A 27,509-nucleotide genomic window follows, 5' to 3' on the forward strand; every position below is an offset into this window, starting at 1 on the left:
TAGTGGCGGCACAAAACATGATCAGTAACACCTCAGGTCCCTCTTAGGACAGGTAACAGTCAGTTGAAGGCAGATGTTACTCAGTTGTAAATCTAGTATGAATGTGCGTGTGACTGTCCCTTTTTATCTTTCATTCTCCCCTCTCTTGGAGCCTGAGCGAGCCAAAGAACTCTGCTAGCTGGCCTCTACTGGCTGTAGATGAGTATCATCGTTTCTTGTGTGTCCTGATATGTATACATGTATATTGTTGCATCCTCAATCTTTAAGCTAAGGGAGACTCGGGTAATGTTCAGGCAAGTAAAAAGGGATTTTGACGAAGGAAAAATCAATTTCTGGGCTCGCCCTGTGTCGCTCCATGAAATGCTCCTCTAGCACCATATCTAAGGCATAATTATTGCTGAAAATACCAGAGAAAAAAAGAGATGCATGGAATGCCAGGAATAAACCTAGCTCGCTCACTCATTGAGTGTCGGTATACAAAACTGGGGCATGATTGAACCACGACCATAAGTCCCTCACCAATTAGACATCTCCTTCATCAACCTACCCTCTCTCTACCCCTGCATCTCCCCACCCCCCATCCTCATTCCTCTTCAGCTCTTGCATTGGTCAGAAGTGTTTTGTTTTGCTCGTGTGTTTTTTTCGGAAGATGTCCGACGTTTTAGAGATCCCTGCTTCCAAGTTGAGTATTATATTTGTCTGTTTGGGATTTCTGGGTAGCGACACCTTTTTATTCTTAATCGTGTTTGGCCTTTTGTTTATGTAGATTCCCTTTCGGGGGTTCGCTATGGCCATTGTGTCGCTTACTAGTGATCTCTTTGTTTATCGGGTTTGCATTTACTTTTCCTTATACTATTTGTAACCCTGATATATGATTTGGACATCTATTTCTTATTTTGGCATGATCTTTTTATTCATTTTCATCATTCTAGCAAATATCCCCTTCAGGTTTGTTAGCGCTGTGTTTGATATCCTACTTAGGCGATCTGTAAGTGGCTCGGTGGGTAGCTTTCTTGCCAGCCTTTTTGTATCGAGTCCATTTCGGGGAAAAGTATACGTTATGGTAGTTCTGAATCGGTTTTTCCCAATTTCGGAAAACCTTTGTTTTTTATTTGCCTTTTCCCCTTTAAAAGGAAGTCTATACCTTGACGAGTCACATTATATGTTTTTCACAGCTTTGTGCAATTGCTCAGGCCGTTAACTTGTATGCAGAGTTAGCAAGGTGATAGGGTGGGCTTTTTTCTCAAGCTCTTACTCAGCATAAGGGTCACACTTCAGGTCAGGGGTCAGCCTGTTGATCTTGGACTTCTACCTACCTAAACGTGAGTCTCCATAGTAAATAGATGAAGGGTTTGTATGTGGTGCCGGAACAAATGGAAGATTTGGAAATCATTTTCATTTTTCTTGACCATACAAACCTGAAGCTCTTTACACATACTGGTCCGCCATCACCTACCCAAAGAAGTCCTACCGCAATTGCAAACTGGAGTGTGTTGGCTACTGCGTGTGTGAGCGAGGGGAGGCCTCGCCTCCTGCCACCACTAGCCCCAACTGGCTACCGTTGGCAGTACCACCTCGCTTAAAGTTTTATGGCTAGTTTCAGCTGTCGCTAAAATGTATCTCCACAGTAAATAGCTTCAGCTTCGTATGATTATGAAAAATACATTATTTCCAAATTTTTCATGTTCATGAGTTTTTGTACCATCCATATAATAACAGTTATAGGGGATCCCAGTGGGAAACAGGGTTTTGGATAGGGAAACACCAAAAATCAGTGATTTGAAGAAAGAATAAGGCTGAGAAATGCATAGCAAACACAAGATAACCAGTTGGAAATATATGTGGTTCATGTAATTGGTGTGAAATTAAAGTACAGTACACTGTATTGTGATTACTTGCGGAGTACAATACTGCACAGTACAGCACTTGATCAAAGTTACTGGGAGAAATGCTAAAACCTGGGTTATGCTTTTGTATTCAATTCTCTGAGTATTATTATAAATTACTTTTACTGGTATTTCATGTTTTGTTATTCACATGATAAACTTATTTTTCCTTATTATTTAGGGAGATGTCGTTTGTAGTGCCAGTATTCGTTGATTGACTTTTTCTTCGGAAGGGCAACCCCACAGGAAACCAAGCCCATCGCCATGTATTCCCAGTTGGAACTACAACAGTAGTGGTGCAGCAGCTTCTTATTGGATTACAGATTCCAGATTCCCACTTCGTCATCATCTTATAATGTTTCCAACACTTCTTCAAATGCTCCGGTTATTTGTTTTGGTGGTAGGAATGGACGATAAAGGTGAGAGTTAGTATTAATTACATAACTATTTGTTTGACTGGCACTTTAAATTTTCCTCCAAATGGTTTTTGAAAGATGAAAGAAACATTTTTAAATCTCTACATTTTCAAAGACAAGTTTGAAAGCATTCTTGACTACATTCTCAAAGTCTTTGGTAAATTTACTTGGCTTTAAGTCTGAGCACTTTTGCTTCAAAATACTAAGGGCTTTTTGATATAGGTTTCCTTCTGTTTTATTTCTCAGCAAGATGTAAACACATGCAAGCAAGCATCCACTTTTAATGGCGTGGGTTCGTGTATAGTTGATGAAATAATTGTTGAGCCATTTTTAATGTACCTTCGCACATCCAATGTGTATTAGTTGCAACTATGTCTAGCTTAGGTTTTAGTTGCTTTTATTAGTACTTCAGTGGAATGACTTTCATTATCATAGAATAAAAAGCTTTCTTTATCATTCCCGATAGAAATTGTTTTAAAATCTCAAGAAAATTGATCTCTGAAACTGATTTTGGTTCGGGAAAGTGACCATTGAATATTTGTCTCTTTCTTTGGATGCATTTCTGAAGTACATTTAATTTTTCAATATTAAACTTACCCGATGATCATATAGCTGTCAGCTCTGCTGCCCGACAGAAAAAACCTACGGGCGGAATACGCCAGCGATCGCTATACAGGTGGGGGTGTACATCAACAGCGCCATCTGTCAAGTAGGTACTCAAGTACTCGATGTCAACAAGAACCAATTTTCTCTCTGTCGTGCCAATGGCAAGACCTACTAAATACGCCGTCCCTAACTGGATTTGTTTTCACAACGATTTGGTGAAGTACACTATTCCAGTTTTGAGCTTTCGCTATGCAGGGGTTTTATCTTCATTTCAAAACTTGAACTCGTTTTGGATAGATTTAATTATGGTGCGAAGAGAGTATGGACTCTCTTTCACTTTTAAATGGCCGACCCTTCCCTTAGACGGAAGTGTGTTTAGGTTTTTGGTATTTTTGCTTAACAAGTTATAGATCTTTTTATTTTATATCTCTCCGCCTTTATAGGCCTCTTCGATTAACTTTCCATTTATTATAAACTTATAATAAATTAATTTTTATGTTTGTTTATATGCGACCTTTCCTAATAGTAGGCGGTCCTTACTTGGAACCGAAGTTAATTAACATTGAGCCCGTTATATCGTATTTAACCTTTTAAGAATTTAATACTTTTTTAATTTTAATGTTTTATGAAAGAATTTCTTTGATAGTCTCGTACTGTTTTCAAAGATGAACTAACGTTTAGTTTTTTAGTCTCCGCAGTTGTTGACGTTCAGAACGTTCAACATGCGCTCTATCGTTACGATAGAGAGAGAGTGTATCACGGTTTCACGTTGCAGTAAGAGTAAACCGATTCTAGCGTTTCGTTCATTCTTTCTTAGCTTAAATGGTTTAAATTCTAAATAAAGGAACTTTTTATTTGGGAAACCTTTCAGTTTTTTCCTTTAGCAAATAACATGTTTTAACGATATATAATTGGGCTCTTCTCTCAGGTGCTAAATCAAGAGAGAAGAGAGAGAGAGATAGAGACGGAGGGAGAGAGAGGAGAATAAACGTTTCGTTCAAGCGGTAACGTTGTTCTCGTTTTTTACTCTTCTCCCTAGTCGCTGTAGGGGAAGAAGGTAAAACGTTTCTAGGGTTTTATTCTTGTTCCCAGGCTTTATGCGGTGAGAGATTGTAAACGTAGTTTATTTGATCTAGTGTTTAGTCTCTTTTCCAGCCACTGAATTCTTTATCTTTTTTTTTATGTTTTTCTGTTGCATTGTAAAACTGTTTTCGCAATTACTACCTTTTAATGAAGGATAGGATTGCGTGTTTCAGGTAGAAATCAGTTAAAGTTTCGATTTCAGTGAAATAAGTGCAAACAGAAAATCAAAAGTGATAAAGTGATACAGTGATACCTCGGTACTCGACCATAATCCGTTCGAGATCCGTGTTCGACCTCCGATTTGTTCGAGTACCGAATTTTTTTTCCCCATAAGAAATAATGGTATATATTCTATTCCGTTCCCAAGCACTCGAACAGGCCCAAAATATTAATAAAACGTGTACCTAAACAACAATAATTATCTAAATGTGTATGAAATTGGTCAGAAAATCCTATAAAACAATTTTAAACCATTTACTGTACTAAAATAAAACAATTTTAAACCATTTTCTGTACTGTAGTGAACATACCTTTGAGCAGCGGTTCGATGGCATACAGGGATGGATGTGGAGAGGATGGAAGGGGGAGGTTACTGCTTGGAAGGAGAGTCCCCTTCCATGATGTGGCGGGGTAGTTCTCCTTCAGGAGTTGTTTCTCTCTCCAATGAAAGGGTGGGCAGATCTATTTCAGGGGTTTCTTCTCTTCTTTGTCTCTTCTTTGGAGGAGAAACAGGCTTTGATGTAGCAGCTTTCTTTTCTTTTGTGAAAAACTGGTCTATTGTTAATTGTTTCTTCCTCCTCTGCAGTATTCTTCGAAAATGATACATGACACTATCATTAAACATATGCACTGCCCGGTTTGCTACTGCAATTTCTGGGTGGTATTTTTCAGCAAAAGCCTGCACATCTGCCCACTTGGAACAAATTTCATTGATGAGAGAACTTGGAACATCCTCCCTTACCTCATCCTCTTCTGAAGATTCCTGCTCCACAATCAGATCCTGCTGCTGTTGTTGTTGCAGGTGCAACAATTCCTCCACAGTCAACTCGGTAGAATGGCTTTCTACAACCCGGGGGTTGTCCGAGTGGTACACTAACAAGGGTTTGATCTTGCAATCGCCACTTGCATTTGCACACAGCAACAATGTTAGCCTATCTTTCATTGGCTTGTGACCTGGCATCTTCGTCTCGTCCTTGGTAATGTACGTATTGGCTGGCATTTTCTTCCAAAATAACCCAGTCTCATCACAATTAAAGACTTGTTGTGCGATCAAATTTTGTTCATTTATGTACCGATCGAATTCCCCCACGTATTTATCGGCTGCAATTTGATCCGAACTAGCTGCCTCCCCATGCCTAGTAACACGATGAATACCTGTTCTATTACGAAACTTTTCAAACCAACCCCTGCTCGCTTTAAATGTAAATGAATCACTTTCACTGGTACTCGGACTTTTCTTCACTAATTCTTCATAGATATGCAACGCTTTTTCACAAATGAACGCTTCACTAACACTTTCCCCGGCCAACTGTTTTTCTTTAATAAATATTAAAAGCAACTTTTCCATCTCCTCAATCACTTGTGGCCTTTGCTTAGTTACCGCCGTAACTCCCGTTGCAACATTCGCCTTCTTAATCATTTCTTTATGCTTTAAAAACGTAGAAATGGTCGACTTCGCCATTCCGTATTCTACCGCTAAATCGGACACTCGTACACCATTCTCATATTTCGCTATAATTTCCTTCTTCAACTCGATCGTTGTTCGCACTGTTTTCCTCTTCTCCTTCCCCTTAACACTCATTACTTTCTTGGGACTCATTATGAAAGCTAAAAAAGCAATTAAAAGCACTGAAAATCACTAAATCACAACGAATGCTGATCGCGCGTTGTCTGAGTGACGCTCTCGAGAGAACTGATGCTTCCCGAACAAGCGAGAGTGGCCGAGATGGCGCGATCATCACAAAGCCCATGCGGTCGTCACGTGTTCGGCTGGTCGAGTACCGAATTTTTGGTCGAGCACCGCAGCAAAAATTTCTCGAAAATTTTGGTCGAACTCCGAATTGTTCGAGTATAGAGTCGTTCGACTACCGAGGTATCACTGTATGCGCAAAGTGTTACAGTGTTGCGTCCGAGGGTTCGTCTGTTCGTGCCAGTTGTTCACCTAGTCCGGGACCTCTTACAAGCTCCCAAGCCCAGGGGAGAAGTAATGTCGAACGACTTATGGGTTCCACAGGCCTTGATCGACGAACAGACGTTTTTCCCTCCGTGGTTTCGGGCGTATCTAACCACGTTAGCCGACGTGAGATCGCCCCACCCACACAAAGACGAGAGAGCCCATTTATTCCTCGTCTGCGGAAGAGGTTTCTCGTAAGAAACCATGGACCACATCTTGCAGCTTTTTAAGTGCAAGTCGGTCCCTTTCGCGCAAGTCCAACGGCCTAGGTGTAGCCACTGGGTCAGTTCGGACTCGCTGCAGTCATCCGACGACTGCACTCCTCCCAAGAGAGGCAAGGTGGTACCGCAACAGGCAGTAACTCCGTCTGTTGCCGCACCAGCTGTTTTAGACCCTCAGTCACAACGGACAGTAGCTCCGTCTGTTGCCGTTTTTTTGTAGACCCTAAGTGGTCTTTACTGCAGTCTATGCAGACTCAGTTAGCTGCGGTTATGCAGGAGTTTCGTGCGGAGAAGGTTGACACTGCTCTCGTTAGCCTACAACCTGCCACGGTTGTGCGCCCAGCTCACGCTGAGGCTGCCTGCTCCCACACTCCGGCTGCGGAGAGCTCCACCTCCGATGCGCAATCGACCCTGCCAGACGCATGTTAATGTTAGCCGACGTGCGGCTCCCTCCGTTAACATGCGTGAGCTACCGCATCAGCAGTGGGAAGGTGGAGTCAAGCTGCCGTGTTTTGACGCGATGCGTTAGTTTCCGCAACCCACGGCAGTCCCCACCACGCACCACCACTCCGCTTTGGTTGTTGCCTGCTCCCACACTCCGACTGCGAAGAAGGTTGACGATGCACCCGTTTGCCTACAACCTGCCACGGTTGTGCGCCCAGCATGGCTGCCTGCTCCCACACTCTTGTTGTGAGAGCTCCTCCACCCATGCGCAGTCGACCCTGCCAGACGCATGCTGACTCCCACAGACACACGGAGCACTCCGTTGCCGTGCGTGAGCTACCACAAGCTGCCGTGTTTTGACACTGTGTGTCAGCCTCCGCAACCCACTGTGGTTACCGCCACTCGCCTGCAGCAGACTAGTCAGTCAGGAGTTGAGGCTTCCCCACACAGCTTTGGTTGTTGCCAGCTCACAGACTGTCAAGCAGTTACATGACGTTGCCTTCTGGTCTGCTACTAATGCACCAGTGCTGTATGTCCTCACGCACCTGTTGTGGTTGACAGTTCAGTTTTTGACAGTTCACAGACTGTCAAGCAGTTACATAACGTTGCCTTCTGGTCTGCTGCTTATGCACCAATGAGACCCTCACTGAGATAACCTAGCTTTTCTCGGACATGGTTCCTGTAGATGAGAAAGTGCTGTTCTCCCTCCTTCTGATATTCCTTTGAGGACTCTGTCATTTGGAGAGGAGCCTTAAGCTGCTTAGCCTCCTATGGACTTTAATTAAAGCATAACAAGGCTTCCAGGGATGGTAAATGGTTCCGCTTCGGTCGCTAACCCCGTCTGTTGCCACACCTGCTCCCATAGACCCTAATGGGCTTTGTTGCAAGACATGCAGTCCAAGCTTGTGTCCTTGATAGAGGATTTTTTACGGAGAAGAACCTCCTAGCCAACAACCTTCCTACCAGTTGGTTGTACGCCCTGTGGACGCTGAGGTATCCTACTCACGTCCGCCAGTTGAGGTGGTTCCTCCACCGGTGCGACCCAGTGTGGGTTGCCAGTCGCACGTTGACGTTAAGCGACTCTCGGAGGTGGTTGTGGACGTTCAGTGTGTCACTAGGAAGACGTTCAACAACCAGCAGAGGTGACTTGTTGTGACGCAGTGCGGCAACCTCAGCAACCCGGTAGGGGGTTGACTGCACAACCCAGACAGTCTAGAAAGTTTCGGGTTGACGCTGTACTTCCTCGCGTCCCCATGGTTGACAGTTCACAGACTGTGCAGCAGTACCATGATCTTGTGTCCGGCTCCGTCACGCATCCACCAGTGCGACCGGATTCAGCGAGTCAGACGTTGCCCACTCCGTTGCCGTTTCCTCATCAGTTTCGGATGAGGAACCCTCTGATGAGGACATTGCTGAACAAGACGATCAACCCCCAGCCCTGTTATCCATCCAGAAGATGCTGAAGAAGGAACACTGCCCTGTCAGGCTGTGGATGAGTCTGGTTAGGACACTGTCATCCGTGGTTCAATTTGTGTCACTTGGAAGACTACACCTCCGTCCTCTTCTGTATCATCCAGCTTTTCACTGGAAAAGGACAAGACGCTAGAAGCGGTCTCGATCCCGGTTTCCGGAAAGATAAAGTCTGGTCTGACTTGGTGAAAGGACTTTATCAACCTTTGAAAGGGTCTTCCCCTGACTGTTCAGACTCCCAACCACGTTCTCTTCTCGGACGCATCGGACGTAGGCTGGGGTGCGACATTAGGCGGTAGGGAATGCTCGGGATTATGGAACTCGAGTCAAAGGACAATGCATTTCAACTGCAAGAAGCTACTGGCAGTACGTCTGACCTGGAAAAGCTTCAGGTCTCTCCTTCAAGACAAAGTTGTGGAGGTGAACACGGACAACACCCTGCTTTGACGTACATCTCCAAGCAAGGAGGGACCTACTCTCTGACATGGTACGAGTTCGCAAGAGACCTCCTCTCCTGTTCAACAGGTCTAGACTTTTCACTAGTAACGAGGTTCATCCAAGGCAACTTGAATGTCATAGCAGATTGTCTCAGTAGGAAGGGACAAATAATTCCAACATATTGGACCCTCCACAAGGATGTATGCAAGAGACTTTGGGCCACCTGGGGGCAGCCAACCATAGATCTCTTCGCAACCTCGATGACCAAGAGGCTCCCAATACTTTGCTCACCTATCCCGGACCCAGCAGTAGTTCATATAGATGCCTTTCTACTAGATTGGTCACATCTAGATCTATATGCATTCCCTCCGTTCTAGATTGTCAACAAGGTACTGCAGAAGTTCGCCTCTCACGAAGGGACAAAGTTGACGCTAGTTGCTTCCCTCTAGCCCGCGAGAGAATAACTCACCGAGGTACGTCGATGGCTAGTAGACGTTCCCAGAACACTTCCCCTAAGGGTGGACCTGCTACGTCTGCCACGCGTTAAGAAGGTACTCCAAGGCCTCCACGCTCTTCGTCTGACTGCCTTCAGACTATCGAAAGACTCTCGAGGACTAGAGGTTTTTCGAAGGAGGCAACCAGAGCGATTGCTAGAGCAAGGAGAACATCCACCCTTAGAGTCTACCAATCGAAGTGGGAAATCTTCCGAAACTGGTGCAAATCAGTATCCGTATCCTCGACCAGTACCTCTGTAACTCAAATAGCTGACTTCCTCTTATATCTGAGGAAAGAACGATCTCTTTCAGCTCCCACTATCAAAGGTTACAGTAGCATGTTGGCATCAGTCTTCCGTCACAGAGGCTTAGATCTTTCCAACAATAAAGATCTACAGGACCTCCTTAAGTCTTTTGAGACCACGAAGGAGCGTCGTTTAGTTACACCTGGTTGGAATTTAGACGTGGTTCTAAGATTCCTTATGTCAGACAGGTTCGAACCGCTTCAATCAGCCTCCCTGAAAGATCTCACCTTTAAGACTTTTCCTGATATGCTTAACCACAGCTAAAAGAGTCAGTGAGATTCATGCCTTCAGCAAGAACATCGGATTCTCATCCGAAACGGCTACATGTTCTACAACTTGGTTTTCTAGCCAAACACGAGCTGCCTTCTCGGCCTTGACCAATATCGTTCGATATTCCAAACTTATCGTATGGTTGGAAATGAACTAGAAAGAGTATTATGTCCTGTAGGAGCTCTTAAGTTCTATTTTAAAAACCTTTACGAGGCCCGTCTGAAGTTTTATGGTGTTCAGTTCAGAATCCATCTTTGCCTATGTCAGTGAATTCTTTATCCTATTTTATCAGACTGTTAATACGAGAAGCTCGTTCCCTTCTGAATGAGGAAGACCAAGCTTGGCTGAAGGTAAGGACACACGAAGTTAGAGCTGTCGCAACTTCCGTGGCCTTTAAACAAAATAGATCTCTGCAAAGTATATTCGACGCAACCTATTGGAATAGCAAATCAGTGTTCGCGTCTTTTATCTTAAGAATGTCCAGTCTCTTTACGAGAACTGCTACACTCTGGGACCATTCGTAGCAACGAGTGCAGTAGTGGTGGGGGCTCCACCACTACAATTCCCTAATTCCAGAACCTTTTTAATCTTTCTCTTGAAATATTTTTGGGTTGTCCGGAAGGCTAAGAAGCCTTTCGCATCCTACTTGATTTGGCGGGTGGTCAAAATCATTTCTTAGAAGCGCCTAGATTAGAGGTTTTGATGAGGACCTTTAGTATGGGTTGCAACCCTTCATACTTCAGCTCCTAGGAGTCGCTCAGCATCCTATGAGGATCGCGAGGCTCAGTAAGAAAGACGTACTTAAAAAGGCAGAGTAATTGTTCAAGTCGTCTTCCTTACCAGGTACTTATTTATTTTATGCTTGTTATTTTGAATAACTGCTAAAATGAAATACGGAATACTTAGCTCATAATGTCAACATGTAATGCTGGTCTCTACCCACCCCCCTGGGTGTGAATCAGCTATATGATCATCGGGTAAGTTTAATATTGGAAAATGTTATTTTCCTTAGTAAAATAAATTTTTGAATATACTTACCCGATGATCATAAATTAAAGGACCCACCCTTCCTCCCCAATAGAGACCCAGTGGACAGAGGAGAAAATTGGTTCTTGTTGACATCGAGTACTTGAGTACCTACTTGACAGATGGCGCTGTTGATGTACACCCCCACCTGTATAGCGATCGCTGGCGTATTCCGCCCGTAGGTTTTTTCTGTCGGGCAGCAGAGCTGACAGCTATATGATCATCGGGTAAGTATATTCAAAAATTTATTTTACTAAGGAAAATAACATTTTGCCATGCAAGACACAGATTTATTATCATTAGCATTGCAATGACTCTTGGTGATGGAGCAGTTGAACCAGGCCCAGTTTTCATGTGGAGAGTTTTGCTTCCTCAGAGTAGGCTAAAGAAGAGTAATTGCTTTGTGATGAAAAAGAAAATATACTGAATTAAGAGGAGTAAAGAGATTATAAATGAATATGTAGTTTGTTCCAACACCTAATGCAAACCCTTTCACTCTTCACTATGGATATGTATATCAGAAAAAGCTGAAGATTAGCCATAGCACTTGTAGCTAGGTATAACTGGTTAGGGGGTTGGCCGACCAGCTACCCCGTTCACACACACACTCACGTCGGTGATATGACGTCACTTTTTATCTTGGCTCGGTAGAGAGTGGACGCACCATCACTCTCTCCCGTCAACCCTCATTCCTTTTTAATACCCGGCTGTTATTCTTTATTTGTTCTGACACCAGAATGCAAACCGTATGCTCTTTATTAGGGAATATACTTTTGGCAAAGCTGAAACTAGCCATGAGACTCTTAGCAAGGTGTAACTACTCCACCGCTGGTTAGCGGGGGCCAAGGGTGGTAGCCGGCCACCCCGCTCATACGCACGTTTGTGTTCTATTGTTACTTTAACTTTTGGCTCGGTGGAGAGCAGATGTTCTTCTCTCTCCACTGACCAACTTTTTTTTTTTTTAACTGGCCTTTGACTAGCTTGTTCTTTCAGTTTTTTGTTTTGTTGTTTTATTTAATGCAGGTGTGAGCATTGCTGCTCAAAGACGTTATAGTGCTGGTGTTCCTTGATGGCGGAGAACCCTTTCTTATGATATCTTCCTTTGGCTAGAGGCCTCCCCCGCTTATCTGAGTGCAGTGACCCGGCCCTCCTCCACAGGGTAGTCGTTCTCTGTGTGAACTCTAATTCACCGTTTTGAAGTAGGTGTTGCTCGTTCCCTGCAAATTCATTAGAGGGTAGAGGCCATTTGCGGCTGATCCAGAGCTCCTCATCCCTGATAACGCCACTCACTGTCGTTCTGTGATGACCGCTGGCGGAGGGATTGCAAAGTCTGAAGTATGTTCCTGTGCCTCTCGTTGGACAACTTTCCCATTCACAGGTTAGGTTTTTCTCCCTAGTGGCGTTCTTCAGCTCTAACGACGACACACTCCTTAGTTAGGCTAATGCAGCTGGCATAAGGAGTGCAAAGTCAGATATTTCTGTTCCTTGGGAAGATGCTGCTTCTGCCCCGTCACTGCCTTTATCACCTGCACCTGCGCCAGTTCCTAATCGTCACGCTGACAACGGTCTTTCCCGTATACGGGTTCGGTCCTCCCTGGAGTAGTCTTAGCTTCACGGGATTTAGACGGGTGTTATGGACACGTCTATGACTCTTTCCTAATCGCTCGATGTGTGTCCTGTCGGACCATAAAGATGTTTACTTTTAAACACAAGACTTACCTGGTAGTTATATATATAGCTTCCGTCCCTGACGGCACGATAGAAAAATTAAAAAAACTCGCGCCAATCGCCGATTGGATAGCCAGGTGTACCACCCTGCACCCCTAGCGAGGTGTCTAGAAACCATCCCATGTGTATCCATATTTTCCCTGTCGCCGTAGCAATAGCATCGATGGAATTTTTACTCGCTGTAATCTGTATATTACAGTTATTTTGGTGATGTACAATTTGCTTTTAGCATTCGCTGATTGGGTATTGTTTTTCCTAAGTGTTAGTGTTTTAAATCGTGTGTAGACTTTGCACAGGTAGGTTGGGAGTTCTTTCCTCCTACTGTAAACTAACGTAAACACTTTGAAACATGATGACGTCACACTCGTGTGACGTAGTTACATAGTGCTACGTAGTTTGTTGATATTCTTTTCTTTGCACTCGTAAAGAATGAAAGGAATTGTTACTTTTAATGAGTATTTTACTTGTAATATAGAAGACTATATTATTTTTAAGAGAATTTTTGTCTTTTTAGTATTTGATCTTTTAATCTCCAATCTATATTTCAAGATTAATAGAATAGCGTATTGTTTTTTTTTTTCTTTTTTACGCTGCGCAATCTCATGACAATTGATTCAGTTCCAGCAATCCTTGGATATCGTTGTTTTTTTTGTTGGGCTGCCAGTATTTTGGAAACACAAGACTTACATGGTATTTTTGAGACACAAAAGACTTACCTGGTATTTAATTATACATAACTACCAGGTAATTATGTTCAAAAATTTGTTTTATAATGAAAATAACATTTTTCATATATTCACATTTATATTCCAATTAAAGTGTATTAAACCGCTATTGTTCCGACACAGAGACTTACCGAGAAACCCTTTCTTAGGAGGTTACTGGTAACTCGTCTCCAACGACCAGAGTTTTACGTAGTTTACCCTACTTCCATGTTCTATACTGTCCTGATTAACGGGAGATAACGTGACCTGGGGGCGTGGCTTGAGAAGGACTCGCCAGTAAGTTTTCTGGTCGCTATGTGAGCACACGTGCTACACGTCGCTCTTCATACTCCGTGCGCTTCCCTTTGTGTTTGTTTCCACGTGCTTCCCACGTGATCTGGATCTCTTAGTGTGGGTTTGTGCTTTACCTACGTGCTTTTGAATTCGCTCCCTTGTGCTTTCCTAGTGTTTTAGTGCTTTCCCTTTTTGGCTTGCTTGTGTCTATGGCCCTTTGTGTTGCGTTATGGAGTACGTTCGCCGGTGTCCTGGGCCTAGAGCCGGTAGATCGTGCGGGGCTTTTCTGTCCAAGCCCGATGTTGACCCGCATACGCTGTGTACCTCGTGTAGGGGTAAAGCTTGTTCGCCGTTGGACAAGTGTTCCGAATGTGCCGATTGGACCGAGGTCCAGTGGGTAAAATTCCGTACCAAAAAGAAGAAGGCGTCGAAGAAGTCCCCTAGGAAGACTAGCGTTTCTTCCCCTGCGACTTCAGCAGGAGAAGGGTCAGGTAGGGTACAGCCTTCTTCCCCTACCCAGAGTAAGGGACGAGGTAAGTCCAGGGAGACCAAGCAGATGGCTCCGCTTTCCCAAGAGAGGGAATTTGTGGGCAATCCTTCGTCGGCCAAGGCAGTTCAGGCGCCCGTAAGTGAGTGTAGTGGGGGTCTGGGGGACGTGGCTCTCTCTCATAGGGGCCGCGTCTCGTCGGGGGACCCCATGTCGTCTAATAGTGTCCCTTTTTCTTCGTCAGGTTCCTGGGTGGAAGTTCCAGGGGCCTCAGCGACGGAGGGCGGCGTCGACAGAGAGGAGTCCCCGCAAGAGGATCCATTGGCTTGGGACATACCGAGGACTCCGATGAGGTCCCCACTGGACATGGAGGAAGGCCTAGGAGAGGCCTTCCCTGTTTGGCGGGCCCGTCGGGATGGTTGCCACCGAAGACTTCGCTACAGGAGAGTCTCCCCATTCCATCTACGTCAGGGGTACGGCGTAGCCCCAAGAAAACGCAGTCACGTGCTAGGTCTCGATACAGGGGTAAGTCTTACTCGTCAGGACGTGACTCTTCAGATTCGTCAAGCAGTGAACGGCGGAGACGACAGAGGAGGGAACGAGATCGGTCGGTGCGGAGGAACTCCCCTTCGCGGTCTCCCACAAGATCTCGGGACAGGATGAGTCCCCGTTCCCCTACACCCAAAAGCAGGAGACCAGTCTCCCCGGTAGGGACGTGGAAACGAGATCGGTCTGTGCGGAGGAACTCCCCTTCGCGGTCTCCCACAGGATCTCGGGACAGGATGAGTTCCCGTTCCCCTACACCCAAAAGCAGGAGACCAGTCTCTCCGAAAGGGACGTGGGTTTTCGTCCCAGGAAACAACTTTAAAGACTTTTCCAGGTCTATTAGTTCGACACCTGAGCGGGCAGGAGACTGTCCTCCTAGAAGGGCCTCCACGCGCCGCGCCAGGGAGTCACCAGATGAGCGGAGGGCTACGTCTTGCAGGCCTAAGACCCGTCCTGGAGACGCTTATTCCGCCCAGCGGAGGGAGCCGTTGTCTAGGCCGGGCAGCCTCGACAGGTCCCCCCATCGAGAATCCAGAAAGGGACGGACACCTCCGTCGAACTATCTCACGGAGGACACCGTTTCGCTGAAAAAGGCCTCGAAGAGGAGAGAGACGGCGGACGCCGAAGGTAAAGGGAACCGAGGGCCCCGCCATCACGGCGGAGACCGAGATCACGATTCGCCCCATCGGTCGGAAGGAGGGGAGGGCGAGTCGTCGGTGACGGAGTACTCCGCGTACAGGAGAGTCCATGCCCTAATTAGGGGTTATAACAACCTTATAGAACCCGCCACTCAAGAGGAAGATGCCTGGACTTCAGGCCTGAACAAGTTCATAGCCGTCCCCGCCCAGAAAAAGTCCTCTCTCTCCCTTCCCGAGGCCAGTAACGTGGGGATTGGAAGGACTCACATCGATAGGGTCATATCCCGCAATAGCGACTCCTGCAGGGGCCACAGCTCAGCAAAACTCCTACAGGGTTTGAAGTCGCAAACAAAGTACTACTCTTTGGAAAATAGGCCGACTGGTGCTTGCAAGACCGAGGAAACCCTAGACATCCTGTGCCAGGGCATCTCCGACGGGAGGGCATCGGCAGCATCTACCCTCTTCTCCCCTTCGGAGTCGGCAATGATGGAGGAGATGTCTAAGGACTTGGTTAATGTGGCCTCCTGGCTGGATTGGTGGGCCACCACCCTCGTAGGCACCCAGATGCCTACAGACTCCATGGAGCTTGCAAAACGGGAGGCTCTAAATGAGTTGCTGGGGTCAGGTAGCCGCGCCCTTAAATTCCTGACCTTTCAGTCTTTGGCTCTCTCCGCAAACTATATTCTCTGGAGAAGAAACGCCCTAGTCAAGAACCTTCCCATTAAGATTCCCGACAGGGAAGCGAAAGCCTTGAAGACCTGCTCCGTCTGGGGGGAGCAGCTTATTCCTACGAAGAAGGCGGAAGAGGTCGTGGAGAAGTTGGCCAAAAAGAGGGAGCTACCTACCCTGAAGCCACAGACTGCAAGCCGCCCCGTCTTCAGGAGGCCAGTGACAGAAGCACCCATGGCCGCGCATGCCGCACCAACTCAAGGAAGGAGGGAACCCTCGTCAGGACAGTGGCCTTCCTCTGCGGTTCCCCCCCAAAGAGGATCATCCTCTACCCCCCCAACGTATAGGTCTTCTTTCTTCTCCTCCAGGAGAGGGCGAGCAGGCCGTTCCTCCCGTAGGAGATAAGATGGGAGGTCCCCCTCCCCTGCCCAAGCCTCAGGTAGGGGGATGCCTCAGACTCACTTGGCAAGCATAATCATGGAAGCTCCACGGAGCAGATCCATGGACAGTAACAGTACTAAAAGAGGGCTACAGGATTCCCTTCATGGAAGAGACACCCCCTCTGGTTCCAGCAACACAGGCGGACTGGTTGGTGCCCAAGGACCTGGCAAAGAGGGCAGCGCTGGACGAAGAAGTCACGACGTTGCTGCAGAAGGGAGCCTTAGAAACAGTGACATTCCCGGGTCCGGGGTTCTACAGCCGCCTGTTCCTAGTGGAAAAAGCGACAGGAGGGTGGAGACCTGTAATAGACCTGTCAGCCCTCAACAAGTTTCTCAGGAAAGTAACCTTCAAAATGGACACTCCAAGAACGGTCATGGCATCCTTGAGGGAGGGCGACTTTATGATTTCTATAGACCTCAAGGACGCCTACTTCCAAGTGCCCATTCATCCATCGAGCAGGAAGTTTCTCCGGGTGAAGTGGGGTGCCCAGGTGTTACAATTCAAGGCCATGTGCTTCGGTCTTTCAACAGCCCCCCAGGTATTCACGAGGGTCTTTACGATGGTCTCCATATGGGCCCACGAACGGGGCATTCGACTCATCAGATACCTGGACGACTGGTTACTCCTTTCATCCTCAAAGGAAGACTTGAAACAGCAGGGCGAAGATCTTCTTCAATTGTGCAAGACCCTGGGCATCGTAGTCAACTTGGAGAAATCGCAGCTAACCCCATCCAACAGGATGACGTACCTGGGAATAGTCCTGGATTCATTACAGGTCAAGGCATTCCCAGCCACGGACAGGCTGGACAACCTGGATCGAGTGCTCCGGCCCTTCCTTCTGGGTCGCCCCAGAAGAGCGAAGGATTGGCAGAGGTTGGTAGGACACCTGGTGTCCCTAGAGAAGCTGGTACCTCACGGGAGACAGAACCTAAGGGTGGTTCAATGGAACTTAAAAGAACACTGGAACCAGAAAAGTTCCCCGGACATTGTGGTGCCACTCCTTCAGGAGTCCAGGAAAGCCTTGGAATGGTGGCAGGATCGGTCGAACACCCTAAGTGGGATGCCACTGTCCTCCCAACCTCCGGAGGTCCTTCTCTTCACGGACGCATCGAAGGACATGTGGGGAGCCCATCTCCGGGAAAAGACAGCAAAGGGGGCGTGGTCAGATGGGGAGAAATCCCTAAACATAAATATCCTGGAAATGAGAGTGGTCCAAGAAGCCTGCAACTACTTCAAGGAGGACATGAGAGGGCATTCGGTGGCCCTAATGTCAGACAATGCAACGGTGGTGGCTTACATGAAAAAGGAGGGGGGACTGATATCAAAGGAGTTGTGCGAACTAGCCCTTCAAATCCTAAAATGGGCGGAACAGAAGGACATCATCCTGACGGCAAGGTTCATTCCGGGGAAGAACAACGTCCTAGCAGACGGCCTCAACAGGGTGGGGCGAGTGGTAGCGACAGAATGGTCCCTAGACCCACAAGTGGCAGGCTACATTATCCAGATGTGGGGATCCCCGGTAATGGATCTGTTTGCAACAAGGTTGAACGCTCAACTCCCCGTATTTTGTTCTCCCGTCCCAGATCCGAAGGCGGCAATGGAAGACGCCTTTCAGCACAAGTGGGACTGTCTAGATGTGTACGCCTTCCCCCCCTTCTCCCTGATAAGACAGGTCCTCAACAGAGTAAGGGCAGCAACCAACCTAAGGATGACTTTGGTAGCGCCTTGGTGGCCGGAGAGAGAATGGTTCGCGGACCTAAGGAACCTCACCGTCCTACCTCCTTGGCCTCTACCCGACAGGTCAGACCTATTAAAACAACCACACTTTCAGCGGTTTCACAGAAACCCGCAAGCCCTTCGTCTTCACGCCTGGAGATTATCCAGCGGCTCCTGAAGAAACAAGGGTACTCCGGCAAGACAGCCAGGAGGATGTCGCTGTACCTGAGGAAATCATCCACAGCCGTCTACCAGTCTAAGTGGGCGGTATTCGTGAAGTGGTGCAGGGACAAGAAGATAGAGCCCTTGGAAGCGTCAGTGCCCGTGATAGCCGACTTCATGGTACATCTCAGGGACAAGTTAGCCATGTCAGTCCCAGCGATCAGGGGAGTTCGGGCGGCCCTGGGTCAAGTCTTTCTTCTCAAGGGCATAGATCTCGGCTCCTCCAGGCATATCTCCATGCTTATCAGAGCTTTCGAACAATCATGCCCCCCTTCCGCCCCTAGAATCCCGAGTTGGGACTTGGCGCGAGTCCTAGATATGTTACGGAAACCACCATTCGAGCCCTTAAAGGACATTGATGACAAGAATCTCACGCTCAAGGCGGTCTTCTTGCTGGCATTAGCCTCAGCTAAGAGGGTAGGCGAGCTACACAGACTGTCATTTGAGGTGGAACACTCTAGGGGATGGAAGGGGGTAACCTTTAAGTTTGTCACATCCTTCGTCGCCAAGACTCAAAACCCCTTGGTGTGGGATCCGAGGTTTGAGAGCTTTTCTATTCCGGCAATCCTGAATAAAGGAAACCTGGAGGACCTAAAATTATTCCCGGTCAGGGTTATTAGGAAATACCTTAGGAGAACGGCAAACCTCCGCCCGTCTATCAAGAATCTCTTCGTCTCATGGGGTAAAACAAAGAAAAACATATCCAAAAATACGGTTTCGTTCTGGCTCAGGAAAGTGATCATGCAAGCCTACTTAAAACAAGGACTTCCTACACCAGGGAAACCCAGGGCTCACGATGTTAGGGGCATTAGCACCTCTCTAACATTCGAAAAGAACATGTCAGTAGCTCAGGTTCTTCGAGCGGGAACTTGGTCCAACCAGTCGACCTTCACTGCACATTATCTCAAGGACTGTACGAGAAAGTCCCTAGAAGGGTTTTCCATCGGGCCGGTCATCTCAGCCCTTCATTCGGTTTGACGGCTCAAGCCCCAGGCTCAATCGCGAAACATAAAGAATCTAGACACAAAGAGCTGAGTTCTATTTTTCCCCCTTTTCTCACTTTCTCGTACCATCAGTCGTCATCAAGAATATCGCTCATTACACAAGACGGAAATTCACCATATCAAGCACAACGAAGATATTGCAGAAGGGTAAGTGTTATATCACTTATGTCTCTTATGTAGTTTTCCCTACTGTCCATCAGGGTCAGGGGTTATGGGCACTCCCTCCTCCTAAGGTGTAAGTCTCCTAAGAAAGTGTTTCGAGGTAAGTCTCTGTGTCGGAACAAATCACAAATTTTAAGTAATTTGTATTTTTCCTAACAATACTTACCGAGAAACACTTTCGAGTTATGGCCCCCCCAACCGTCCCCGCAGTGCCCCACTGACCTCATGGTATTGTTCCTTACATAAAACTTACTGGCGAGTCCTTCTCAAGCCACGCGACCTTCATCGGGCATTGCCCCCAGGTCACGTTCTCTCCCGTTAATCAGGACAGTATAGAACATGGAAGTAGGGTAAACTACGTAAAACTCTGGTCGTCGGAGAGGAGTTACCAGTAACCTCCTAAGAAAGGGTTTCTCGGTAAGTATTGTTAGGAAAAATACAAATTACTTAAAATTTGTGATTTTTTGGAACCCTTTCAATTGAGGGTTCTTTACTTATATATACATGATCGCTATATCTGTTCATGTTTAGCGTAACAAATCATTATTTTTGGGAATCCTTAAGAATAAGGGTTGTTTACATATATGTATATATTCTTTATTCCTATATCTATTCATTTATTATTTTATATAAAATATTTTGTTACATCTTATCTAGGATTCAATACCTATTGCATTCTCATTCAAGCCAAAGAGTTTAAAAGTGCAAGTTACAGTAATGCTAAATTAGTGCAGTGAATTTTATTCAATATAGTGGAGGGTGCTTCTGTTCGGACCTGTCGTTATCCTAGCCTTAGACTTCTTTCAGGCTCCCGGACCCAGGGGAGAAGTAACGTCGATCGGCGAAAGGAAGCGAGAGGCATTAGCCTGGCACCGAGCGTCTTGTAAGACCCGAACAGAAGTCCCCTCGAGCATTCCTGTTGACGATTCCCGGAACGCTCGCCCTCGCTGTAGGTAAGGCAAGGTTTAAGTGTTTTCTAACATCAAGCAACTGAGCGTGATGGCGCGGTTGAGCGTGACGCCTCGCGCCAGGCAGCTGAGCATGGTGGCGCTCGTCAGGCGGCTGAGCGTGACGCCTCACGCCAAGCAGCTGAGCATAGTGGCGCGGCTGAGCGTGACGCCTCGCGCCAAGGTAAACGTAACGCCGAACAACAGAGCGTTGGACATCGAGCGACGCCACGCCTGACATCCAGCAAGGCTAGCTACTAATGCTGCTATAGGTAGTAGGTTGGCCAGGGCACCAGCCGCCCGTTGAGATACTACCGCTAGAGAGTTAGGGGGTCCTTTGACTGGCCAGACAGTACCATATTGGATCCTTCTCTCTGGTTACGGTTCTTTCCCTTTGCCTACACAGACACCGAATAGTCTGGCCTATTCTTTACAGATTCTCCTCTGTCCTCATACACCTGACAACACTGAGATTACTAAACAATTCTTCTTCACCCAAGGGGTTAACTACGGCAATGTAATTGTTCAGTGGCTACTTTCCTCTTGGTAAGGGTAGAAGAGACTCTTTAGCTATGGTAAGCAGCTCTTCTAGGAGAAGGACACTCCAAAATCAAACCATTGTTCTCTAGTCTTGGGTAGTGCTATAGCCTCTGTACCATGGCCTTCCACTGTCTTGGGTTAGAGTTCTCTTGCTTGAGGGTACACTCAGGCACACTGTTCTATCTAGTTTCTCTTTCTCTTGTTTTGTTGAAGTTTTTATTGTTTATATAGGAAATATTCATTTTAATGTTGTTACTATTCTTAAAATATTTCATTTTTCCTTGTTTCCTTTCCTCACTGAGCTATTTTCCCTGTTGGGGCCCCTGGGCTTATAGCATCCTGCTTTTCCAACTAGGGTTGTAGCTTAGCATTTAATAATAATAATAATAAGAGTTTGACACGATGTTTGTAACTTAGTGCAACTTCTACACTGCTGTTTGAGTCTTGCATTGGATCACATATGCTGATAATAGCAATACTATAACCTATATAAACATGGTTTTTTGTCCTAGAGCGCCAGTCATCCATGAGAACCCTCTGAATGGAACTCTTTTAACCGTACGCGCCGAGCAGCATAATGTAGATCATTTTGCTAGATCGCTCGGCGCCTCGTCTTTCAAGACATTCGGCGCCTCGTCTTTCAGGACTCTCGGCGTCACGTCTTTTAGAGTAACCTATATAGACACGGTTTTTGTCTCAGAGCACCAGTCGGCCATGAAACCCTCTGAACGGAATTCTTTTAACCTTACGTGCCAAGCAGCATAATTTAGATAATTTTGCTAGATCGTTCGGCGCCATGTCTTTCAGGACGTTCGTCGCCACATCTTTCAGGATGCTCGGCGCCACGTCTTACAGGCCTTTCAGCACCACGTCTTATAGACGTTTGGCATCGTGCTCTGTTGGCCGCTCGGCACCACACCTTTCAGGACGCTTGGGGCCACTCTTCCAGGCGCCACGTCTTACACGTTTGACGTCTAACATCCAGCATGAGGCATGACATTGATCATGAGAACCTCAGCCTTTGTGATGACACTAGTTGATTTGAATGTTGAGATCACCGATCTCTTTTATCATAGACGCTTTTAAGAATGCGAAGTTCCTCAAAGTCGAGCATCTACCTTTAGAGCAACGCAGTGACAGAGGCGATGTTCTGGCTTTCTTTGACACCAGTAGTCACGATCTTTACCAGACGTGTTCTGTTGAACATTGACGTCCTCCGGGTTGTGAAATTTAGCACAACGTCACTACTGCCGTTAGTCCTTTGTCAGAAGAAGACATTGACGATCACTTTTCTTCTTTGAATTTTTGTGTTTTCAGAAGGAGAGGATCCTTAGTCCATTCGTCCTTCGGTTGTTTAAGAAACTCATGAAAGTTTTTCGTAATGAGTTTCCAGACTATTTTAGCCTTCCTCTGAATTCTCTTGGGAAGGCGTCGAAAAGTCTCTTTTGACCAAGATGGTTCTTACCAGGTATTCAATAGAGCTTTAAGGATGTTTAGAGACTAATTGGTGTCTCAGAAGGACCAAGGATAGGCAGCTTTCGTTTTTTCCTTCGAATAGTCTGGCCTCTAGATCTTGTATCTGGGATACAACTCTAGTTGGAATACAAGAAGTCAGAGGTGCTCGTTTCAGCCTCTTGGGGTTGCATCCTTTCAGAAATAGAATTTCTTTGCACATCTCTGTCTTTCTCTCTTTCTCAGTAGAGTTGATCAGAGAGTTTCATCTGAGTTACCCAAAGGCCACCTAAGATTTGGTTTCGGATACGGTAAGAAAGGTTTTTCATCCATTCTTCTTTAGCTGCAAATCAAAGGAAGAATCTCCTTTTCCGAACTTTTCTCAGGCTTTTCGAGGAAAGACTTTCAGCAGGATGGCTACCAGACTTTCGAGGAACAGGGCAAAGCAGAGTCTGACTGGTTTCGCCTTCAGACAGTAGAAGCTAAACTCTACTACTTCTGGCAATTATTGGGAGAAGTTCGGAGCAGACCTTGGTCAGTTCTTCTTCTGAAAGAGGAGTACTTTTTTCCTTTTTTAGGGAAACCTTCTTAAGGTTTTAGCTCCATAGACTTCTCTCCCAGTTCTAGAGAGGAGTCTAGAGTATCTACTGCTTATGTAACAGTCTACTGCACTCAAGATCTGAGCCTCCCGGTTTAGGGAGGATTGGCTTCTCAGAACTCGTTCTTCCGATCTACATGTTGGATCTTCAGATAACGTTGAGCCTTTTTTGAAGAATTGGATCTTCTTGTCTACAAGACGAGTCTCTTCTGACACCATCAAAATGGGGATTCAGAGTCTAGTTTTTTCGGGCTTTTACGTCTCCCCTTAGAACCGTGCAAGCCATCTTAAATCTTTCTTTGAAATCCTTGATATATCTCTGTTCATCTTAGTTTTCCTGGACCAGGGCTCGTTTCCCGGCCAGTCGGGAGCTAGAAGTTGTTATCCTTTTGTGATATTTCTTCGTCCTCTCCTTTTCATCCTCGATCATTTTGGGATAAGGAGAAGATCTTGAGTCCTTATGCGTCCTTTTCGGATGCCATAAGAAGTTGCCTTTAGTGGTAGAACGATCCAGTCTATTCCAGTAGGTTCCAACCAATAATCAGGCGTCCTCCAGGAGGTCCCCCCTTTTTTGGAACAAAGGACCTTAGGCCTTGTGTTGTGTTCCGTTACCTCGACTTAGAGGTGGAAGCAACACTAGGCTGTTGGCAAGTCAATGCCGATTTACCACAACATTTGTTTTCTTTGCCAAGCAGGGCGGAATTCACTCGAGTCCCTTTACGGGACAGCGAGGAGTCTTTTCTCTGGGCAAGGAGAAGAATGTATCCTTCTGTAAGGTTCATTCAGGGGGAAAGAAGTTTGGCAGACTATCTCAGCTGGAGAATGGACTCTCCATCAAGAAGTCTGCAAGAATCTGTGGCGACTTTAAGTCGTCCTTATATAGGAGTCTTCCTTTTAGAGTAAGTTTTCTCAGACTCCTCCCTTAGAAAGGTACTTTTTATAGGAGCTTTAGAGACTTCTACCTCCAGGATTTATCAATCCATATAGGAGGTTTTAGAGAATAGTTCAGAATCAACCCAGTTTTCTCTTCCAGTATCTCTACAGCTTAGTTGCTGTTTTCCTGTTGTCTTTTCGAAGGAAGCGCAATTGTGCATCTTCTTTCATTAAAGGATGCAGGAGTGTGTTTACGACTGTAGTCAGGCACAGTATCTTGCCTTTCGTTTGATAAAGTCCTACAGGAACTTCTCAAATTGTTTGAAACATCTAATCAACAAGGACTCACCAGTTTGGAGTCTGGATATAATCCTGAAGTTCCTTATGAGTGACAAGCTTGTCCACTTGCATTCTTCTTCATTTTTAGGACCTCACTGTGATTCTAGTTTTATTAGTTCCACAACAACTATAAGTATCAGTGGATTCATGCGTTTTGTAAAACGTTGGCTTTCGAGATAACAAAGCTATCTGTTCATTGCAGTTAGGCTTTCTCACCGAAAATGACCACCCTTTTCAACCTTAATCCAAGGCTTTTGAGTTTGTGACTTTCGGATATGGTTGGAGAAGGGTTGGAGGGAGTCCTGTGTCCTGTAAGAACCCCATAGTTCTGCCGGGGCAGAATGAAAGAGTTGCGAGCAAGTCGAAGCTCTTTGGGGCTCGATTAAGTAGCCCTCGTTACAGATGTCAAGAATGTCCTTTCATTTTTCATCAGACTCTTATAGGAGAGGCTCGTGCAATTTACAGTGAGACTTGTCTCACTGTAATCTCACGTTCTTCCTATCAGGAAGACAGTGAAATTCTTAAATGCTAACTCAACTCGTGCTCTGTGGTAGTGTCCCTTTGGGAAGGAGTCATCCTTTTTGGCCTGAGTGTTCATTTGTTCCTATGTGCTTATTTTGCACTTATTGCCTGGAAGGAGTGCTTGACACCGTTAGGATGTCCCTGGGTGTGACTCCTGTGTATAGAAGTCCCTGTGCTCCCTTGCGACAAAACTCCAGTGTAGATGTTTTGTGTTTTTGCAAAGAACCTGTTGTAATTTACTCCCCGTTGGTAAGGAGAACTAGGAGTTTTCTCTCCCTCCTCTTCTTCCTCTCCTCCTTCTCCTCCTTCTCCTTTCTCTTCGTCGGACATTTTTTTTTCAGGAAGAGGAATGTCGCCTATGAAGACCTTTCGGTACAGTTCCTTGGAATTTAACGATTGCTCTTCTTCGGGAGGGAGCGAAAAACGGTCAGCGCCGCTAACTGGTACATTCTGGGTTATTATCCGCTCTTGCACTGGTTGCAGGTGATTGGTCCATCTGGACTCAACTCCAACTCCTCAAGCAATTGAGGGTAAATTTACACATCCTCCTGCTATAAGGGGAGAGGTAATCTTCATATGGTACGTCTCATCGAGAGCAGGACCAGTCTCCTGGTTGTCTCTTCTGGTACTGGGGTGCACCAAGTAGAGAGATGGTAGTCACGGATCCTTCCCCCTTGTCTTCCTGCGCTTCCTAGGATCTATCGTCATTTTTCGTGATTGAAAGCAGAGCATTGTCTCCCCTGCTTACGAGTACCGGGCTGTGTTCTGTGTTCTTACGAGCATAGAGCATTACGTCTCGTGCTTACAAATACGGGTCTGCACTCTGCGTTCTTATGAGCAAAGAGCATTACCTCATATGCTTACGAGTGCCGGGCTGTGCTCTGTGTTCTTACAAGAAGAGATCCACATTCCCATCAAAGACAATATGATTATCATCAATTCTTCAGAAAATGCATAACTGGACTACAACACATACTTCAGCTGATTCGTCCAAAGCTTAAGACGAGAAACTGAAAGATGGACGAGGTCTTTCAGTTGCCGAGATACATCAGGAGAGAGATTTCCTCTATACGTGTTCTAACTGTCTGCTTTGTTAGAGCAAGTTCTTTTGCTTTCCTTTCGATGCTTTCATCTCCAAGAGGTCTTGCATGTCAGTTGCAAACTGGCAAAAACCTTGTTTGATTTGTTAAATTTTATGGGATATTTTCTTTAGTTATTCCTAAGCTAATTAAAAAGAGTACTGTGTATAGAATTTTATTAAGAAACAGTTGAATATTAGAATGTTGCATACTAAAGATATAATAGAATTCTTAAATACTGTACAAAAAATAAGTATATAAATAAATCATAGTTGTTCCGACAGATACAAACCTTCGCTATTTATAGGGTATTACTTTTCGGCAATGCTGAAAACCAGCCAAGACAATTTTAGTGAGGGATAATTACCCCATCCGCTAGTTAGCGGGAGGGGGTTGGGGTAGACTAGCTACCCCGCTCACTCACACCTGTCGGTTGAGTAACCACTTTTACTTTTGGCTTGGTAGAGTGCAGATGTTCTGTCTCTCTCTCCCGTTAAACAAACTGCCTCGACTTTATTACTTTTTCTTTTTCTTTTGTGTGTGTCGGTCTGTGTATGGTTATTGTCCCGCTATGCGGACATGTCCAGGGATTGAAGGCTGCCACTGCGGCACCTTCGTGTCGTCCGTGGAGACGGACCCACACCGTTTGTGCCCGGCTTGCTGGGGAACTCAGTGTTCGCGGGACAACACCTGTTCCGAGTGTAGGGAGTGGCCTGCCTCCCAGTGGGAGAGGTTTGCGCGTGATAAGAAGAAGAAGTCTAAACGCGAATCTTCGCTTTCGGGGTCTTCCTCAATATTGAAGAAATCGCGGGCTTCTGCTTCCTCTACGCCCAAATCTCTGCCCAAAGCTAATCCTCGACCAGGCCCTTCCGGGGTACGGTCGAGCAGTAGTGCAGGGCATGTGACTCCAGGTCAACCCTGTGGGATAGACGAGGATGGCGGCTCCCCTAGTGAGTCGGCTCCTTCTCCTCCCCCAGGGAGCGCCTGTTCTTTTCCAGACCTTGGGTCTGGTTCCGACGCCGAGGAGTTAGCTAACCCACCAGGGGCGGTGGCAGGGCTCTCTCCAAGGCAAGCTTCCCCTTCGGGGGAACATATCTCTCGTTCGCGAGAGAAGGTGGCCTCTGTGTATCGGCAATCTCCTTACGCTTTAGGTTCTCCTCGAGGGGCGGAAAGAGAACCTTGTCATAAGCGTAGTTCTCCTTCGGGCGAACTTTCCTCCCCTGCGGAGGATTTATCCGTTGACCTTAATCAGTCTCCCCCTCGGGCCGAGTCTGTTGTACGTTCCTCTCCGGAGGTTCGTAGAGTGGAGGGGTGGGTAACCCCTCTCTAACCCCGGGCGTTCTCCTCCTCAGGCTGTGAGGAGACGTCTTTTTGAACCTGCTGGTTCTCCTCAAGTTGATCCTTCGGGGCCTCTTGACGATCACCCTTTGGGTTGGCGTGATCGTGAGCCTTCGGGCTCTCGTCATGTTGATCTTGCGGGTTCTCATGATAGCAGGAGTCCTTCGGGTCTCCGTCGCACTGAACCTTCGGGCTCTCGCGACTTGAAACTTTTGGTTTCTCTTTACGCTGAACCCTCGGGCTCTAGTAACGATGGTAACGTTGAACCTCCGGGTTCTCGTACCGTCAGTCACATTGATCCTTCGGCATATCGTGACAGAGGAACTTCGAATCCTCGTTACGCTGACCCTTCGGGGTGTCGTAACCTGAGTTACGCTG

At 46.4% G+C, this 27,509-nt stretch overlaps 1 long non-coding RNA gene across 2 annotated transcripts in view; it reads left to right on the plus strand.

Annotated features, from left to right (window-relative positions):
* The window catches only part of LOC137637766 (uncharacterized), a 52,826-nt gene that overhangs the window by 13,035 nt on the left and 12,282 nt on the right, over window positions 1-27,509 (plus strand). The window contains exon 2 of one of the 2 annotated variants that reach the window (XR_011043791.1): window positions 2,068-2,305. The exons of the other annotated variant lie outside the window; for it this stretch is intronic. This is a non-coding gene — a long non-coding RNA (uncharacterized lncRNA). The remainder of the gene's footprint in view (window positions 1-2,067; window positions 2,306-27,509) is intronic. 2 annotated transcript variants of the gene reach the window in all.

This window comes from Palaemon carinicauda, chromosome 3 (assembly GCF_036898095.1).
Source record: "Palaemon carinicauda isolate YSFRI2023 chromosome 3, ASM3689809v2, whole genome shotgun sequence".
Lineage (NCBI taxonomy): Eukaryota > Metazoa > Arthropoda > Malacostraca > Decapoda > Palaemonidae > Palaemon > Palaemon carinicauda.